This window comes from Hippichthys cyanospilos, chromosome 16 (assembly GCF_059441005.1).
Source record: "Hippichthys cyanospilos isolate Australia breed blue-spotted pipefish chromosome 16, RoL_Hcya_1.0, whole genome shotgun sequence".
NCBI lineage: Eukaryota > Metazoa > Chordata > Actinopteri > Syngnathiformes > Syngnathidae > Hippichthys > Hippichthys cyanospilos.
The window spans coordinates 7,591,913-7,610,384 of record NC_142384.1 but is presented as its reverse complement, the minus strand read 5'-3'; the positions used below and the strand labels follow the sequence as shown (position 1 = coordinate 7,610,384).

The following is an 18,472-nucleotide window of genomic DNA, read 5'->3' as shown; positions in this document are numbered from 1 at the left end:
TCCCGATGGCGGGAATGAGGTGATGAGTAGCCGGCGTGTCAAGTTGTGAGACGTCTAGAATCACCACCTTGAGGTGACACAAATGGCCAATTAAAGGAGAAAGTGGAGGAAATGGCATGAGTGACGTAAAGGAGCTCCTGGATTTGTCATGGGCAAAACGATGGCCTTTATGGTGCTACCCAATATTTATTGAGATGAGGCACATATTTTACTTGAGAATACCTCAATATATACCACAAAAAAGTTGGGTTGAAAAAAAAAGACAAATTTGGGTTAAGAAAAAAACAGGCTGACCCAATGGATCAATTTGATTCAACTTTCATGCGAAATAAAGCTCAGAAACTTTGTACAAGACGTGTTGTATGAAACAAGAAAGAAAATTGAGTGTTTGAAAAATAAAAACCTAAGAAGTTGCATCAAATTGGCCTGAATATTTTGTGAGTCCATTTTTTTTAACCCCTTTTTTTATTGTTACAAACAACCCCAAAAATGGGTCAAAAAAGGACATAACACAACATTTGGGTCGAACTGACCCAGGCAGTGTGCGTTTTTTGTTTTTTTTAAACAGTTAGTTGGCTTATTTTTAACTAACCTATTTTGAGGGTGTGCACTCTACTGTTAAAACAGTACCCACCCCAAATTTGGGTCAACTTGACAGAATTTTTTACAACCCAATTTTCGGGGTTATTGGAACCAAATTGATCAATTTTTAAGGACTTATTTTGTGCAAAACAAAACAATTTCATTGTTGCTTCTGGGCTGGCGTCACAGTCACACAATGATTTCCAATATTCACTTTTAGCCCTAAAAATATCAGGGAAAATATCCCACTGTTCACGTTACGTTTATTATTCTTTACAGCGAGATGACAGGCTGTGAAAGTAATCTTCTACAAACTGTTGTATGAACCGTGTACCAGTAGAGGGTGCCAAGATTCATTTACCTGCATTCGTGCGTCGAAGAGGTTTACGAGTGCTGCACGGTTGCCGTGACATTTCAATTATCTGGAGTGGCACCTGGGGGGTCGAAGCACATTCCGAGGTTGGCACTTGCTATTAACACAGTCTAATTCTGCGCAGGGGCAGGCTAGACTGAGTTTTGGTATTTGCCAGAATGGCCCATTTTTAAAAGCGTATTCTGTGTTCATGAAGATCTTCAAGCTGATGTTCTAACACTGCCTAGGGAGACCACAGCCCTCTGAAGTCAGTACCCCCGAAACCGCCTTCCACCCTGACTGTACATATCCTAGTTTGGACTTGGTGGAGGTAATAACTAATTAAGCCAGCATTACAACACAGTGATCTCACTCTCCAGTGAATATCAATTGGCCAATAATTTCCCAGCGCAAGCTCTCTACTGGCAGGACGTTTGTCACATCTCTTAGCGATTAAATGGGTCGATTTTTGTTCTCAGTGGGCGATTAATCCCACGGGGTTAGAGAGATTAGACAGAAAGGAGAGCGGCTGCAAAAGGAGAGGGAGCGTTCTTAATGGATTCACACAGTGAGCCTCCCATTCATGGGGCTAATGAGATTGGATTACAGGAGATGAAGAGAAAAACACACAAACGACAGCGGTGGTGGAACGGGACAAAAAGGAAGGTTTAAGATGAGAAGTGACCCCTCACACGAGGCGGGATCATGCCTCCGAGGGTTTGCTCTTATAACGCGTTCTCTCACTCTGCATGCAAGGTGTCATGCTGCTAAGCTTGTGTAGTGAGTGCGTCTGACTGTGTAGTGATGTGTGGGCCGCATCGCTTCACCTGAATGGAGATGGCGCCTATCTCAAGGCCACAGGTGGACGTACGCCGCGGTGGGACTGCCCGTGAGTCTCGTGCAACCTTGGCTTCGAAGCTCATTTCAAGACATGGAAGCGGTGAGGCAAATATGCTGGAAGGTGGAAGGAATTCATCCCGGGGTCATTTTAACACTTTCCTTGATTTTAAGATCTGATGTATATTCAGTACACAAGGGGGAACACGATACAAAACAACAAGGTGATTAAATTTTGAGCTGGAAAAAAAACAAATTGAATGACATTTAAAGTAATACCTTAAATCGCAGATGTCAAAGTCCAGTCCTTGAGGCCCAGTATCCTCCGCGTTTTTGATGCTTCCCTCCCAAACACACCTGGCTCAAATAATTAGGATAATTTCCAAGCTCCTGCTGAGCTTGCTGATGAAGTAATCATTTGAATCAGGTGTTCTGGGGAGAGGAACCTGGAAAACACGAACTATAGCCCTCGAGGACTGGAGCTTGACAGCTGGGCCTTAAATAATACGATGGAGACACTCGTTTTAACGGGATTTCTTTCAGTAAATCTAATTGAATGCTTTTTAATGCGTGACAGTAAACAGGGCATTTTGATTTTCAAATTAAGAGAACATTAATGGGAACATGGAGCAAGTTATTGCTAAATTGTGTTAAAGTGATTTCTTTGCAAAATGCTGTATGACTATTTTGTTTATAAAACTGTTTTTATTAGCGGGGCAATATTTCAAAATCTATCTTCTGGAATAGTTGAAAAAAAATATCCCTTAAAATACCACTACATAAGTAGATTCAATATTTAGTGTCAGACATGGATCAACTTATTGAAAGCATTTTTTTTCCTTCCAAAAATGGTGATTAGGTGTTACTTGGGAGAAAAAAATATTTCATAGGGTCATCAGTGAATAAAGATGAGAACCCCTGTCATATAATTAGAATTTGCCAAAATAATTTTCCAGTAATCGAAACATCCTCATTCCATTCATCAATATTCCTCTCAAATTTTTCCTCTTTCACAATAAAATATAAGTTGTTGAAGTCCTAGCATTAATATTACTAGTCAATGCTAATTAAATTCAATACGACTCGGCATGAAAAAAAGTCAAAGTGGAGCAGGCTACTTCCTGGTACACCGAGGGCGTGTCAATTGGACAGGTGATGTCATTTTTTTAATTAAGGGTAGTCAAAGTCCTAATTTGGCACCTTGACTCAAAACCTAAGCAGACTAAAGCTTTCTAACTAACTAACTAACTAACTAACTAACTAACTAACTAACTAACTAACTAACTAACTAACTAACTAACTAACTAACCAACTTTCCTATTCATCCGTCAATTTTTCATGTTTTCTTCTCATAAATAAAAAGGAAGTTTTTTAATCACACACTAATGCAACACTAATAATAACATCCTTGTAAATACAAATTAAAATGAAAAAAAAAAAGTTTTTAAAAATGATGTCCATCTGTTTTAGGAGCTGGCTACTTCTTGGTGCCCGATGGCGCCATTTCAGATTTGAGGGTTGATTAATGGCAAAAGTCAAAACAAATGTCTAATTTGGGATGTTGACTCAAAACCGCCAACATGTAAATGTTTCTCCTCTACCAACTAACTAACTAGTTATCTAACAAGCTAGTTGCGCTTTTGATTCTGAAAAAGCTTAAACTTGCAAAAAAAGTGAGTACAAAGAAATACTGCCACCTACTGACATGGCAAAATCTTTACATTACAACATGAATGAGTCTATACGCGTGTGCAACGTTACACTGTTCGACCAGCCTCGAAAAACGACACACTTGGTCGGACAGAAATCAGGGACATATTCCAGGTGGCAATAAACCATGAAATATATTCAGCGATTGTTTTAAACAGATGCGTGTGCGAGCGCAGGAGAGCGATCACGGAGTTGATTTATTTAGTGGCTTGGCGTGCGCGTCTAACATGGCGCCGCATGGGAAGTGACAGGCCGTGAGGGCGAGGGTTACGACGGGATGCAAACTGGGGCCCCGAGGTGCTGTGTCTCATCACAATGCAAACAAGTCGCACACACTGACCTTAACCTCAGCTCGTCTGCTCCCGTCCGGACAGGATGAGCGCACAATAACCACGCAACAATGCCGCGTAAGGCCTTCTCAAATTGGTACAATCATCATGTTGGAAATTGGACCTCTATTCACATGGACAGGTGCTCTCAAAGGCAGGAAAGGTCTTATTTTCTAAGGTTATACAGTATATTATTTTGAATACTGGCATACTGCAGGGTAGGGCACTCAGCCCCTTTATGGAGTCCTAAAGATAACGCATATTGACCATTCAAACTTCATGATGAGGTTTTTGATGAAAACAGGAAAAATCAAAATATCATCATGATAAAGGTAACACAAACCTGATTACATTGACGGACTTGATCTTCAAATTCCGATGGTTCAGCATTCTAAGAAATCTCCTAGACTTTCACCATCACCTTTTCATCAGTTTGCTATAATAATTAAATCTTAAATTGCATTTCTATGTACTATAGTGCATGACGATGAAGGTAAAAATAATGAATCTAAATTAATCGAATCCAATCTAACCTGCAATTCAATATGATACCATGAAAACCAATATCCAATCCAATGTTAAAATGAATATTCCACTTATTTTGCCATTTTCAACGGTAAAAAGTTATTATTTTGTCTCTAATTACCAAATAGTTCATCAAGTACAATCTATAGCTTTAAAAACATTTTCTACTTGTCAACCGAAAAAGACATCAGCTGTGTTGAAGGCCTGACAACCAATCAGGAATTACCTGTTGGTCATATGACATTCACAAACTGAGCTCTGGTTATGGTTACATTTTGTTTTTATTTTTCTTACAGTATTAAAAACAATAATACATAAGTGAAATTAAATGTTGGAGGAGGAAAAAAAAAACTTCCTTCTTGGGCCGAACTTATCTCACTAAGTCACTTTTAAGAAACCACTGCGCCTGAGGAAAAACAACACGTTTTGCTGAAACAAAGATGAAATATTCAACTCAATAAATATTCAATAAAAATTAAACACATGGAATAAAAATCTTGTTATTTCTTTCCATTTCTTACTATTGTAATGTAACATACCATAATGCAATCTAGCCTGAACTAATGTAATCTGAACAAAGTATTTTAAGTATCTTAAAACTAAATAATTATCATTACTGTGATTCTTTGTAAACCAAGGTTACCTTAGTGTGTTGCATTTTGACGTCACGTTCGAATTATGAGTGCTAATTATGGGGGAGCACATGGGATATTTGTGTGGTCAAAGGGCACAATTACACACAGCACAAAAAAAAACAAAAAAACATGGTGCATACTTTTTGTAGAGCGCACCGTCGTCTCCAGGCAGCAAGTTTTCCCTCAACGGAGAAGCCATTAGTCAGAATGCTGGTGATTTATGGGATGTCTCCTTGCAGAATTTAAATGAAGTGCCATGCTGTTCTCACTGAGGGCGGGTTGGGGGTGGTGGGTGGGGTGGGGTGGGAGGACGGGACGCACCACCTCTCGCCCTCGTCGGGGGACCTTCTTTTGGCTTCAGTCGCACTTGTCAGGTGGTCCGAGAGGACGCTCATCTGGAAGAAAGGAAGCAGGACAAGGTCAGCGGTTACTGTGCAGTTTCCACATGCTCTCACAACACACGTGGAAAAAAAAACAACACGATTTCAGTGTAATTGTTTTCTAGCATTAATAATAAATTTGCCATACAAAAAGACTAATCACGGCATGGTCTCATTATACCCAGATTCTGCGTTCTACGATTAATGACTCTCACATTAATGATGTTGTTGCACTGTAGTCTCCCCTCCCTCAAGACGCTATGATATATAACGAGCCACTAGGACGTCCCGCGGTGTGACGGTAAATTCCCGTTGCAGTTCAAGGGGCAAATGGGGCAGTGCCCCACCAGATCCGGCAGATGGCCACTCACAATTTTACCTTTAGGCGACTGAGAAAGTGCAGCTCACAGGCACGTACTTTGCAGCGTATGCAGTTGACGAAACACAACAGCGCTCAGTGTGAATGCACGTGTGGCAAAGACTGCCGTTAGGCATGAGCTCTTATTGGATTCTGATGGCGTGATAACCATGAGCAAAAATATCACGGTATTGAAATAACAGCGCAGTTTATTTCCCATCCCACACAATTAATTTGATTTTTATCAAAATATTGAATATTTGGTACATTGAGAAATGTGTACCACGTTTAGTACAAATGAATGAATAAATACATTAACATTCTTTTTTTTTTTTTTTTTTCAAGTGACAGTGCCCGCCACTGGTAAACTATCCAACATGTATAACAAGAACGTAAAATAAATAAATAAATAAACACTAATTGCCATCTAATTATTTTAAACAAAGCGGCTTGTTGAGTCAACTCTGCAGACACTAGTGATACCGTATAATTGGTCTTATTACTGTCTAACTGAGAGGCACACTAGACTTTGAAAAATATCCTCTGAAATAATGATATATTTCAAAATAACTTGGTATGTTATAACTTGTAACCCTATCAATTATACAGAAAGCAAGTTCGTTTGACTAGCTTGAGCAATAAAGTTGCATTTTGAGCGCCATCTTGTAAGATCAGCAAAACGCAAAAAGGCCATGCGAAGCATCATGATGTGATTTCAATTGATAAACTTGCTTTTGTCCAAACAGGTTAACACCCATTCCTTATCCTCCATGCAAGCCAGGAAGGTAAAGAAAAACAAACAAACAAAAACAAATTGCCCTCTAAGTATTTTCAGAGGCAGCTTGTTCCGTCAGCTCGGCAAGCACTGATGATACCGTATCACTAGTCCTACAATGTCAAACTGCACCATAATTCCACCAATGTCCATCCACTGTGAGGTGCGCTAATTTGAATAAATCATTTAAAATAATGATGTGATTTCCTGTATTTTCAAAATAACTTTGAATGTCATCACTAATATCGTATTTACACACTATAAGTCACACCTAAAAGCCTTAATTTTTTTTAAAAAGCTGATGGTGCGCCTTATAATCCGATGCACCGTATATATGGATCAATATTGAGATTGGGATTCGTAGATAAGTTTAGCTTTACCTGTTTCTTTTGTATGTTTACAGTTGAACAAGGTTGGTCATATTGACATTGAGTTATTATGCTATTGAGAGTTTAGAATTATTATTTGAGTTATTATTGTGATTACTTTGGGTATTACTATATTGTGATTGCACGGGAGGAAAAGTTTCCTGATATAAATGTTGCACTACACGTTATATCTTGCTGTTAAGAGATAAACTGTCATGGAAATACCAATAAAATAAAACATAAGACAGTTCTTTATTCTTTTTGGGAGTGAATGGAGTTGTCAGAAAGCTGGTTTGTAACCTACTAATAAAGTTTGACTGCTTCTACTGTTGCGCCTTATAATACGGTGCGCCTTATATATGGAAAAGGTTTTAAAATATGTCATTAATTGAGGGTGCACCTTATGATCCGGTGTGCCTTATAATGCACAAAAGATGGTAATTAAACACATGGCAAGTTTGTTTGGCTAACATGAGCATAAATGTGTTTTTGATCAAAAATAAGCACTAACCTATCCTTTTTTGAAGTTACGTTTTGAGAGCCATCTTATAAGATCCACAAAACGCACACAAGGCATGCTAAGCATCATGACGTGATTTCGTTCATCCAGTCCATCTTCATCTCCCAGTAGTGACAACATCATTAAATTCATCATGGTAAAGTGTCAAATCGGTTATCAGTCCATGCTTAATTACAATATCTAAAGTATTTTCCATGAAACTGTTTCCAACCTTCTTAAGTTTTACCCTTGAAATTTCACAAGCACAAAGAGTTAAAGAGATTGCACAAGCTACGGGATGTCACTCTTCATCTCAAACGCTGAAGAAGACATTCGTTCCACACAGATTGCTTCACTTGCAGAGTATTCCTTCGTGGTTAGTGTTTGCTGGCAGTGACACGGGGAGGGAGGCCATGTCTTTGCCAAACTCCAACTGAGCTTGTGACAGGTTTCCGCACGGAGGGAATCCGAAGCGGACCTCTTTGGGTCACTCAACAAGACGAACGGAATGAAGGGGAGGAACAAAAGTGTCACATCGCATGCTGTTGCTGGGATTAAAATATCACCATCATACTTTCTGTTTAGGATGTTATGGTCTCCATGGTAACATAACAATTTGAAAGCAGTTCGACTCAAGTCGCAAAATTTTTTACCCTTGAATGAGTGAATGCCGATTTTTAGGCATGGAAAATTACAGATTACTGTTTTATCGGACGATTAATTCAAAGCACTGGTTTCCTCCCAATCCGTTTCAATAGACGTCAATTTATATGTCGAATTTCATTATTCACAGGCTGGCCTGCATGGGCGTTGCTTTGAGCAAGAACAGGAAGGGATCCTCAAACACACGATTAAAAAAAAGTTTGAACAATGTTTAGTGTTGTGTTGTTACTTTGGCTAATGCTAAATGCTATCTTGGTGGACAGTTTCGGATAAGGCACAGTCGTGGATATTTTCATGAAAATTGAAAATAAATCTGTTTTCTTATGTTCTGAAAAATACAGCTCACAAATTCATTCTTCTTTTCGTTGATTACTTTAGTCAAATATTGCAGCTCTTTTGGAGAACAAACTTGACTAATACTGATGATAAAATTGAATGAAAATGATCATATTAGCCTCTTCATTTCTCAAAAATCAATAGCGTGCCTTACAATCCGGTTTTGTACGACTTTGGTACGCTTGATTGATTTGCCGCTGACACAAGGGCATAAGGGAAGTAATGTGCTAGCAGCAATACCCCAATCAAAGTATATTATGAATTACATACAGTATGTACGCTAGCAGCTATAAACCAATCAGAGAACATTATGTAATGCGTGCAGTACGCATGCTGACAGCAATAAACCAATCAGAGAAAATTTCGTACGTTCCCTTTTATTGTATGTATATTTGAGCACGCTCCTTTTAATACGGTGCGCCCTATGTGTGGGTTAAGTACGGAAATAGAACCCATAATTGAGACTGTGCCTGATATTACGGTGCGGAAAATACGGTAGCTGGAACGTAAACTCCGCATAGGAGACCACAGGGACGCTGCGCTCCCGAATAGTGATTCAGAAAAAAAAAGCCTCATGAAAAGCATTGATGTTGTCGTAGCACTAAAGAAATGAACAACGGGGTCACAAAAGCCCGAGAGCCATAAACCCAACAGCGTTCAAATGAGTTCAATCCAGTGAGTTCAAGTGCAACGTAGTAAAGTAGGCTACAGTGGGTGCAAAAGAGAATTCATACATACATTACAGCAGCAATAATAAAGCGCACTGATAATTGTCTTGTGGGGCGTACAAACAATAACTGCCGCAAATCATGAATCACATGCAAGCAGAAGTGTGACCTTTCCTCACGGCGAGGTGGGAAAACAGAGAGGAGCGCGCTAAGAAAGAGAGAGGAGCCACGTGGAGCGTTTAGCAAGGAGATGAGTTTGGGGCTCCGGCTGTGACCGGCATCGCAGTGCTGGCCCAGGTAGAAAGGTCACGCCGTCATTTGGACGGCGGCGAGGGGAGAAGAATCGAGAGGGCGAGCCAACAGACGCCGCGGGCGAGGCAGATGGCGACGAGGCGCGCATGAATCACGCGCGAATGCGCCATGCGCCGCCTTGATGGCGATACCTGGATCAGCAACTTCCTCACAACGCAAGGGTTAAAGAGAGCGACTACCCCGAGGCATTTTTTTTTGCCGCTCGGTTGAGGGGAAAAGACGACATGAAGGCGAGCCTCCGCACTCATTCCCTTTTCACTACGCTAAGTCATAAATATTACAAGAGTTTGTATTCGGAGCTTACAGCGCTAATCAGCTTACGATGTAATGACACGACACAACGCACATGAGCCCGAGGGAAATCAAAGAAGCTTTCTGGACAACTTGGGTCATGTTTGGCATTATTAACAACAACCTTAAATACTTTTAGTATTGCTTCATATAACCCCAAAAGTGGTACAATGTGCCCAAGCTGAGATTAGCCAAGCTAGTTAGCTTGTTTTGTTTTTTTGGCTCCATACCAAGTTCACAATATTCGTTTCACCAATTCTCAACATGCCAAATCTCGTAGCTGGTTGCAGATGTTCAACACATCATTGTAGTTCAAAAACAAAACCAAAATGGAACCAACAAAAAAAAACCTGCTGTGTCAAGTCTAGGCTAATGGGCAGTAATAGTGGTGCTGCCGTTGTTGCGGAATTTAAAATAAAAGCACAGAGAGCACTTGAAATGATTCTTCAAAGACCTATATCATGTATTTTACCATATTTTCTGCATTATAAGGCACACCTAAAAGCCTTTAATTTTCTCAAAAGCTGACAGTGCACCTTATAACCCATTGCACAACTGTAGCTTCTATTCTATGTGCCTTATAATGCGGTGTGCCTTTAATTTTAACACTGTTTCAAAATAGGCCATTCATGAAGGTGCGCCATATAATCTGGTGAGCCTTATAGTGTGGAAAATACGCACGCAAACACATTTGTATTGCTTATGTACTGCTAATTTCACCAGTAATCCGCTATCTGCTTAGTCAAAAATCTTTAGGGAAAGTCTCTACGGCCGTAATTTTGATCCATTGACATCTCGAAATTTTGGGCTCCCTAAAAAATTTCAGCTTTCCTTAAAAAACTGAAAAGCGTCACCCAATCAGAGAAGAGTGTTCCTCAAGGAGAAGACAAAATGGAGAAATAATAAGGTATACCGGTTTACTTAAATTCATTATGGGATATATATTCTAAAGATGATATCTTTGTTGATGAAAGATTTTTTTTTCTACGTACACAAGACTCAATTCCTCCAGAATATTTCATCCAATGGTCAAAATTCTTTACTGTACTCAGGTTTAAGTTGTGTTCCAAACACACTTCGCAGTTTAAATTTTTTTTTTTTTAAAAAGTCACATTGCTAATAATAGTAGATTTGAGCATTTTGTATACTCTGTATGAAAATGTTGCGCCTCTCTGCGTTAAAGAATCATTTGGTTGTTTGTGCTAATTTTGTTAGCCTGTCGTTGGCTTTTCCTAGACATCATCATTAAGCTACTTAATTTCGCTAAACAAAATTGTAAGGTTTCATCAAACATTTTGGAACTTAAATTCACAATAAATACAAAAGCCTTTTTTCACTGTGTCCTTAAGCCTCCATTTCCATTGGTTTGCTGACTGAAGCCTCGAGGCAGTAGCACAAGTAATGGCCTACATGAGAACACAAAAAGCAGCAGGAGGGAAGCAGAATGAAATAAACCCAATGACAATGTTATCTCCCCGGCACCTGCCGGCAACAGTACGACACGTTCAAGGGCCGCCAAGTGAACAAAGTTCTTTCGCATCATCTAAAATGAACTGTAAAAGACATCTTTAGTGGACTGAACGAGCTCGGGATGGATGTCTTTGTGTTTCCTGGCCAAAACTGCAACACGGTCACGTGACTTTTTCCAAACAAGGCAGACATCGGGCTTGATGGACGCGTGGATGCAGATTTTCACAGCTTTGGGGCCATCTGTGTATGAGTTTGAAGGTGTGTGTGTAAGTCATGTCCTTCACTTTTTCCGCACGCCTTTACCTGGATGTTGTGCGTACTATAGTGCAAGTCAGCAAAAATCATCGAGGCAGAACGAGCATAAGGCCAAAGCATATTAATTTTCTCAGCATGCAAACGGAACACACGTCACCAAAGACTATCGGGCCACTACTGACCTTTGTTTTTTAAACAAAAAAACGGGTATTTTTAAATGCGCAATTAAAGGAGGAAAAATATCATTCCATCTGTTGACCTGAGTTTAAAAATATTCTGCAGGGAAAATCACTATTTTAATTTTTTTAAACTTATTGTCAGGAATAAAACGAACCAGTCAGAGACTGCAGAGCAGGTGTGAGCAAGGTGTCCTGCATGTTTTCCAGTTTTTTCTCCCCAACACACCTTATTTAAACCCTTAGCTCATCAACAAGCTCTGCTGGAGCTTGAAAATAATCCCAATCATTAGAATCAGGTGTGCCTGTTGCTCTGTTACTGTTTTTGTTTTGTTTTATTGCCTACCTTATTATTTGCTGGATTATGGAACGTAGTGTGCTCGGGGAAGTAAACAGAATAAGAATTTCATTGTGTGGAATTCCTATGCATATGACAATAAAACGGTTGTTTGAGAGAGAAAACTGGAAAACATGCAGGGCAGACACCGGCCCTCGAGGACCATAATTGCCCAACCCTGCTGTAGAAACATAAGGCATGGCCATCACTTGTTCAAACACATTCCTGCTCAGAGACTCGTGGGGACCTACAGAGGTGACTATTATACAGTAGGCTTTTTAAAAATCGATGATGTAAACTTACTTTCTAAATAAAACTTACTAGAGATTGTGGAGGCATGAAATGTGATCATCAATTGCTCATACACATTGCTGCTAAAAAAGACTTGTGGGGACCCCGATGCTCTTGCGAAGTAGACTACTATACTGTACTTTCTTGGTTGGCTATTTAACACAAGCTAGCAAAACTTATGTTTTCTTCATTTATCATGGCGGGATTCAAACGAACTATTCATAGAGTGGCATAATCATTTGTTCACACGCATTTCTGCTCAGAGACTTGTGGGGACATACAGAAGTGACTATTAAACAATTTTTTTTGGACTGGTTATTTAAACTCAAGCTAGCAGAAAAATATGATTTCCTAACTTATTATGGTGTGAATAAAACCATTTAGCGACATAAGGTGTGACCATCATTTGCTCACACAAACAACTGCTTAAAGGGGACGCAAAAGTCTGTGCAAAGACAACTTCTATACTGCAGGTTCTTGTTTGGCTATTTAACACAAGCTAGCAAAAATGACTATTTCTTTACTTATCTTGGCGTAAATAAAATGAACCAATCAGAGACTGTAGAGTGAGAGGCTCTTGCAAAGGAGACTAACATACTAGTTTTACTGGGCGGTTAATTAACTCAGGCTAGCAAGAAAAAAAAAGAAAAGTTAAAAGGAAGATATTGTCAATGTGTGTGTTCCCTTCATCAAACTATAGTAAAGTTTTATTGTTAGCGAAAATACACCATGAACAAATCTTGCTAACAGAGTTGGGTCTGCGTGGTAAAATTAGCAAGCATTTGTGTTTTGGGGACATTTTGGGGGGGGGGGGGGTGGAAAAGCCAAGTGAGGCTATATTCAAATATTGCTAGATTCAAGATAACATTTTCTCAGGTTAAACTTTAGGATTTTATTTTGTCATTGAATTAAACTGAAATGAAAGGAAACATTGCACAGTTTTTGTTGTTTTTAATGATAAAAAAATATGCTATGATAAAATATAAATATACAAAAATAAGAAGACGTAAAAAAGTAAGCAGGTTTTTATCAAATGTATTTAAGTAATTGAAATATCTCATTTTAGGGTGTGAATGTTCACTTTGCAGATTCTCCTCCACGTCTACAAATGCATCTTCTACCTCATCTTCTGTTTTGACTTCCTGTGCGGTGGCCACTTTTTGTGTCGCACCCCCTTCATCCCTCGGCACTCGTGCCCCCCCTCCCCCAGGTCTCCACAGCAGCGTTCTTGTGAAAGGAGCTCTTTGATAGGCGGCGGCCACGAGCGACACAAGGGAAGCAATCACAGCGTGGATGACTGTGCTCACTTGTGATGTTGTTTTGCTTCTTTGACCTGCTAAACTTCTCTCTCTCTCACTCGAAAAAAAAAAAAAAAGAATTCTTGAAGACGCTTCCACGTTTTGTGCTTTTTTATCCCCTGTGCATCTTCTGAAACATTTGTTCTTCCTCTGCCTGCCTCCTTTGTAACCAGAGAGAACAACAGCATGGCTGGCTTTGAAAGTCCTTTGGATAACCAGCATAGTGATTTCTTGCTCCCCCTTTTTCATTTCTTCTTATATGCTTTCATGAAATGAAAAAAAAATGACTTATTTCTGTGACACCAGCGGTACCAAATGGTTCGAAAATAGAACCAGCCATTGCATCACCATTTTGCCCAGTGATATCCGAAGAAAAAAAAAAGTCTTCCAAAATGTACTTATTTTGAAGAAATGATGATGCGAAACTTTGGCTCCATGTTCCTCTCCATTGTCTTTGTTCTCCTCTTCTTCCTCATCTTTTGGTTTGCCTTCCTCCATCCGAGATCCCTTTTCTTGCGAAATTGCTGTTTGGGTCGCAGCCGATGTGACAGGCAGGTCCAGGCAGCAGGTGTCAGGAGCAAACAGCCGCCACCAGCGCAGCCGCGCCCCCACCTTGAGCAAACCTTAAAACCAATTTACGGCCTGTGTGCTTCCTCATATAGGTAAACTCCTGCTCCGTTATGAGGACTAAAACAATAAGATAAATATGCATTGCAGGCACATCTGCTGTGTGATGAGGGTATTTGGAAGAAGGCGTCGGGGTGTGTTATTTGCTCGCTGACAAATTAGACACGGGCCAGTGGCGTTGTTTTAGAAGTTTGATCACGATGAAAAAAACAACTTCATGCACTGATCCGTCTCAATCTGTCGCAAGAGTTCAGTCCAGAAGTCCGACGCCAAGCCAGCAGTATTCCGCGGTGATATTTCGTCAGGAAAAGCCAGGAGTGTGTACGTTGGTCCAATTCTTGATCACGTCCAAGCCAAGGCCAGAAAATGTAAAATGTGCTGACGTCAGCGTCACAAATGCCAATTGTGATGCGCAAAGCCTTGAGGCACGCCCATTCGTCGATTAATTCATCAATAAAAGCTTGGACGCGACTCCTTGTCCAGTTTGAGCAATTGTTTGCTTCCAAGTTTGTCGGGGGAGTTGGCAGCGGGGACTTTTTCAGTTCCCAGAGCACAAAAGCAAGTTCCGGTAACGACGTGCTTGGATGGGTTTGATGTGGAAGAACATGTCCATTAAAATACCTTTGGATTGAACTAGAAATTCAGGCATGTTTTCTTGAACTAGAGAGAAAAATAAAGTCAAAACTGAAACTATTTTCATCTGAATAACAGTTGAAATGGTTCAGTCGTCTCAAAAATGTCCTAGTGAAAAAAGCATTGATTCTTTTTTACATTTCAGAAATTTGATGCATTTTATGTTACTTTTTTTCTGTTTCAGACTAACCTGTATTAACACTGTAAAAAGTAAAGTTAGAAATTTGTTAAAAGTTGATTTTTTGTTTTGTTTTTTCTTGTGTTAATGTTAAAAAGGATATAATTTTAGGAATATAGTACTTATAAAATCTTTATAGATAATCGTATTAATAATCACCGCAGCTAGGAAGGGTGTGGATGCAAAATATTTTCTACTTCCTAGGGGGCTTTGCAAAAAATAATTGAGGAGCCCCGCTTTAGTGGCATCCTGCAATACAGGAAACGACTTTGAAAAAAAAATGCCGTTTTTACAGTAAAATACCGGCAACTTGGTTGCCAGAAAAGTACTGCAAAATTACGGTAATACATTTTCTTCATTTATAGTAATAAACTGTATTGATACTCTTGATTTGACAATTACAAAATGTACTGTGAAATACCGACAGTATCAATAGAATTTATTATTGTAAATGTAGAAAAAGTGTTAATGTAATTTAACGGTACTTTTCTGGCAACCGAGATGCTGGTATTTTACCGGAAAAACAGCCTTTTTTTTTTTTTACAGTGTAGGAATGAGTACTGATCACCAGATATCAGTGCCGATACCACCATTTTTCCAAGGCATAGATTGCAGTTTGTGGTCCTTTTACGATGACGAACGAGAAATTTTAAAATAATAAAAAATTGAAAATTTGAGTCACATGTTGTACCCACTGCCCAAATTGTGCACATCACATGGAATTGCAATTAATTATTCGTGATCACATCACAAACTGCTCTAAGTACTTTTTTTCCTAATTGAATGACATTGTTACCAGTGTTGGGTAAGTTACTTCAAAACTGTGATGCATAATTTATTACTTATTACTGTCATTCCAAAGTTATTAGTTACATAAAAATATTATTGTATTTAAAAAATATTATTGTATTTAAAAGGTATTACACTACTATAACATTAGTTTTACATTAGTCTCACCAACATACTTGGAAATATGGGTTTGCCATTCTAAAAATAGCTCATTACGCCCATTACACATCCAGTGGAATGACCTTAAACTAAACCTAATTCAACTTACGTACTCAAAATTATCCTAAAATAAATTTTATTGCTCCCTTGGACTTGTAAATGATCCCCAGATCACTGGAAATGTAAAATAAAAACGTTCAAACCTAACCAAAGTTCTCTGCATTCCAACAATACACCAGCGCCATCTCAAGGCAATCAAATGAACTGGATTTCTGTTAGCAACTGTTTCAATTAATAATAAGAATTTAAAGAGTTTAGGAGCGTATTTTTCGACTATAAATTATAACGCATGTTACTGTCATTTGCACCAAGTAAAATATTACTAGTTTTTTTGTGCGCAATGCCTTACACTACCGCAGTACAGCAAAAATCACGTTTGGAATGCATTACTCCCAACACTGATTGGTACTCAATATTTAAATGAAATTCAATATTCTGGAGTGCTATTTTCATTATTTGAAGACATCAAATCTGCGAGGGGTATTTCATATGGGAGGCTGGAACGGATTAATGGCATTTCCATTCATGCCAATGGGGAAACATGACTTGACATTATAAGTGAGTTGAATTTTGATGGCTAGCTCTGGATTTAATAAAACTTGCATCTCAAGGCATCAGTATGATTTAATATCATGACTGACTGCGCAATAACCACAGTAAAGAAGCCTGCTGTTGTTTATTTAATGTGTTGGAGGTCAGACACATTGTGGGAAGTGGAATGAACCAGTGGGAGAAATATGAGGGGGTGGATGCAAGCATTGAGACATTGACTTTTCTTTACATACAGAAAGAATCTAAAATGGTATCACTACAGTATATCCACAGCCGTCCTCGAAAGAAGATAGATTCCACAACAGGTCATTTATGATTTACACTCATACGGAGTTTGATAAGAAACATAACTACTAAATCTGTTTTTAGCATGTTGCCATGGTGCATTTGTCTAATTATCCACAGCACAGAACTATAAAGACTCCACAAATGAGCTCCTCTGCAAACCGTCATTTTGCTTCCTTCACTATTTGTCCCTCCCAGGGGATAAAAATGTCATCAAAACGACATTACTGCTGCATAGATTTTTTTAACCTCCTACCGGCAAACTTAATTTGATATAAACCTGAGAATCTATATCATAGATGCCAATATAAGGAGGTGTCAGCTCATTCAGGCGAAGGGATAACTTCAGCATAACATCAATGTCGGTGCTCCCAAAAGAGAGAGAAAAATAAAAAAGACTTTTGTGTGATGTGAAGTTTATTACATTCTCAACAAGGAATTATTCTCTCTCGCCCTTGCTTTCAATGCGCCGGCTGCTTTGTCCGTCTCTCAGGCTGGACTTCTCTACGAAGACGGACATACAGTCGGCTATATGATCTCTCGGATGATACATCACGTTGACATTTACGGAATGTCAAAAAATGAGGCGTATTTATCAAACGCTGTCATTTACATAAGCACAAACGTGTCAGCATTGAATACATTTCGAAAAATAAACACAATATGGCCACTGCATTGGAAAACAAGATGATAATGTAAATAGGTTCTTACTGTTCGTTAATATGGAAGTCTTCTTCACTATTTCTCAAATGGAGCTATAAGTACGTGATGTACGTGAGATTTGAACATGGCTTGTCATTTAATCCTTTTGAATGCCATTATAGAAACTTTCCTTTTCAAATAAAGAGCAAACTGATTGGAACATTGTGAAGGGAATCATATATTAGGTTGTTATCATTATGTTCTTAGTTCATTGTTACCCATTTATGCAATCCTAGTTCATCTTGACCCTGTCCTTAGATAGAACTGTTGACGCACGAAAGTGTGAGCCGGGACCTTGGCCCAGCTGCCGGTGGCGCCCGGCTGGCTCTTTTGTTGTGTCTTGTAATCTGCTATGCTTCTATTCAATAAAAGCGGGGGGGAACGGCTGGGCAAGTGGAAAACTGGCGTTGGAAGACCCACGAGTTACATTTGCCCAAGCTTTTTTCCCTACGCCGGCGTAGAAAAGTCAATCTTGGCTGGTCTGAGTTACTCTTTTTGCTGTTTAAGCAGCTAGGCTTGTCCTAGTCTTCTTTTCTGAGATTTCTCTGACAAACATGAAGCAACTTATTGCTAAACTGTGTCAGTGACTCCTTTGCGAAACAGAGTATCCTTTTATTTTAAAAGTTTAATACAGGTAAATGGTATCATAAATGTTATCATTATGCAGTTTTCCAGCAGACAACCCAAATTCCAAAAATGGTTTGAGCTGGTTAGTTATAGAGCTGAAAAAAGGATGAGGAGGAGTTTTTTTTTTTTTTTAATCTGTATTATTTGTCAGTCTGCCTGTGCGAGAAAAAGGCTGTTTCTCTTTCACGACTTTTTGAGCATTTTCGGAGTGATTTTCTTGATATGTGATGATTTTTGGAGGAACAAAGATATTTGTCTTGGTATTTATTTGAAAATGTTTTTATTGATTAAATTTGGACTCTTTTGGGGCTCCCACAGTCATCAGGGCTACATTGGGCATCCCTTGCGAGACTGCTTCAAGCTCAACTGCAATCACAGGCTACGTGAGGCCCTTTCGAGCTGGCCTACACATT

General features: G+C 39.2%; 1 protein-coding gene across 3 annotated transcripts in view; it reads right to left on the bottom strand.

The window, feature by feature from the left end:
* Window positions 1-18,472, bottom strand: part of LOC148410357 (uncharacterized) — a 171,571-nt gene that overhangs the window by 23,611 nt on the left and 129,488 nt on the right. Inside the window, exons 6-8 of one of the 3 annotated variants that reach the window (XR_015868142.1) lie at window positions 5,111-5,365; window positions 1,762-1,888; window positions 746-1,016 (exon numbers count right to left, since the gene is read on the bottom strand). The gene's annotated coding sequence lies outside the window, so the exon portion shown is untranslated. Of the gene's footprint in view, window positions 1-745; window positions 1,017-1,761; window positions 1,889-4,597; window positions 4,742-5,110; window positions 5,366-18,472 lie in introns of those variants that run through there. The other 2 variants (XR_015868141.1, XR_015868143.1) reach the window with 2 other exon arrangements.